The 2,500-nt window shown below is 43.4% G+C and overlaps 1 protein-coding gene across 4 annotated transcripts in view; it reads right to left on the minus strand.

The window, feature by feature from the left end:
• Positions 1–2,500, minus strand: part of crtc3 (CREB regulated transcription coactivator 3) — a 46,449-nt gene that overhangs the window by 29,197 nt on the left and 14,752 nt on the right. The window lies entirely within an intron of this gene.

Genomic DNA, 2,500 nt, shown 5'->3' on the forward strand with positions numbered 1-2,500 from the left:
AGGGGAAAAAACAGGGGGAGAGAGGAGAGGGGAAGAATGAAAAATATCAACACAATGAAGCAACAGAGAAAAGGGGAGGGCCCAGAGACAAGGCAAGGCATGTTTATTCACTGGTGATTCAAAGTGCTTTATAGATGAACAGATAAAACAACATAAACACAAGGAATTAAGATGGCAGAGTAAAGGAGGAGGATGGAAGGCTCTACTTCCCCTGCATCTCATCTGACTCTACTTCACCTTTCATTCAAAAAGGACATAAATAAACAGCGACAGGAAAAAAGTAGAAAAGAAGTGAGTGCAAGTAGGATGGACAGAATGAGAGAGAGAGAGTGAGAGTGTGACTCAAGTCAATGTGAGAGCTCTTATAGGAACAGTTCCGCTTCTGCACATGACAGAACAGCTATGCAATAACTGCAGCTCCGCAGTCTCAGACTGACACATTGGGATCTGTGTTCTAGATGTTCTAACACATAGGGATCGGTGTTCTAGATGTTCTGACACATAGGGATCGGTGTTCTAGATGTTCTAACCCCACGCAGAGCACAGCCATAAAACCCTTCCCCAGAGGGGCAGGCCTCTCATTGGCCGTCGGCAGGAGAGCGGGAACTAAGGCAGAGATCCAGCTGAACAGGTTTACAGGGGACGGAGCAGGCTGGCACTGCTAAGCCACAAGATATCAACTACAACCCACACCCACACCCACACACACACACACAAATGTGCACAAGCACACACAAACATGCTCGTCTCCTGGGAGTGTGTGAGCCAACGGTGTGTCTGTAAACATATGATTGTGTGCGCCGATGTCTGTGGTGACAGAGAACACAAGGAAAAGTGTGTGTGTGTGTGTGAGTGTGTGAGTGAGTGTGTGAGTGTGTGTGTGTGTGTGTGTGTGTGTTATCAGGGCTAATGAACTGCACAAAACTGATGAGAGAGGGAGAGAGGAGAGGATGACAATCATGTCTCTGTAAGAACCAGAAGACTTGATTTGTGTGAGCCATTTCCTCCAACTTAATCACACACACACACACGCACGCACGCCTCTGATGGACCTATATTTAAAAGTCTTTCTAAAAAGTAATTAACATCAATAAATTGCTTGTCATAATATATTACACAATCCCTAGCTAGCACACCCACAAACAATACACACTATAAAATTGGATGCAAACAGAAGACCTTGAATGTTTGGGTTGCATGTTTCATAAGATGCATGCAAGTGTCTGTTGCAGGCTGTGCAATCCTGACAAAATATACAACCTACAGACTGTGTAATTAAGAGTGCCTTGCGGTAAATCTAACACGGGTTGTGTAATTTGAGATTGTGTGTTTGCATGTGCAAGTGTGTTCCGAGTGCAAGAGTGTGTCTCACAGGCGGCGTAATCTTGGCCAGCTCTGTTAAAGTGATTTGCCAGAGCCACTACTAGGCTGTAAGGGACATCTGGCCTGCAGGACACAACAGGGACCAGACAGAGGAGTAGTAAACAAGAAATAAGAAAAGAAGAAGAGCACTCGGAGCGCAGACCTCCATGAAGTCGGATCCGCTCTGACAATTAATGGACTTGTCCTTCGCTCACCCATTCTACACCTTTCTACAAATAAGGCCAGCAGCTTTGGCTTAACCCGGCACGGCACACATAAGGGAAAAAAACAAAAAAAAAAACAAGCCGCACTGAAAAAACCTCACTGGCTAAGGAAAAACACAAATCAAAATGTCAAAAGTCAAGACAGAACCAACGACTCTTTAGAACAGAACAGGTTAATGACCGTCTGAAAGATTACAGCTTGGGGGAGCTTCAATAATGCTTGTTTGTCTATGAATGTTAATAAGCTCAAATGTACAACTTTTGCCTGTAATCTAACAAAAAGTCACCAACGCCCCCAACAGAAAATGTTCTTATTCTGAGTCTGACCTGAAACATAGTTATTAAATGTCTATTACACTGTTTTTTATTAAAGGCCTGGTTTTAATGAGCCTAGATATTCCAGATCTTTAAAGCTACTGGTCATTTGTTTGCTCGCATGCACAGAGGTCCAATGTCCCAAAGCTGCAGGCTGCTTTTAGCAAAGTTTATTTGCAGTGTGGACATCGAAAACCACATACTGTGAAGCTATTCAAACTCTGGATTGCGCCAACAAATTATCTCTGCATTATTCTGTTAAGTGCTGCACGAGTATACTGTATGTGTGTGTGTGTGTGTGTGTGTGTGTGTGTGTGTGTGTGTGTGTCCTGCTTGTGTGTGTGAGAGAGAGAGAGTGCAATCACACTGGTCTGTGACAAGCTGCTAACAAGCACTAATGACACCAATGAGTCATCTGGACTAGCTCCAGATCTCTAGCTACCACTAATTTCTCTGTGAAAAACAACATGACTGATTGTGTGTTTCTTTAAGCAAAATTAAAATGGCTATTTCCTTAGTTACCTAATGTGATTTGAAGAGAAGCGCTGGCAAATGAAAAATCTCATTGCATCACACACATACAAACACACCTCTATTGC

The sequence above is a fragment of the Alosa pseudoharengus genome, unplaced genomic scaffold (genome assembly GCF_046254945.1).
Source record: "Alosa pseudoharengus isolate Yale_2024_CS ecotype anadromous, Long Island Sound unplaced genomic scaffold, YU_APseudo_1.1 YU_APseudo_1.1_scf_16, whole genome shotgun sequence".
Taxonomy (NCBI): domain Eukaryota; kingdom Metazoa; phylum Chordata; class Actinopteri; order Clupeiformes; family Clupeidae; genus Alosa; species Alosa pseudoharengus.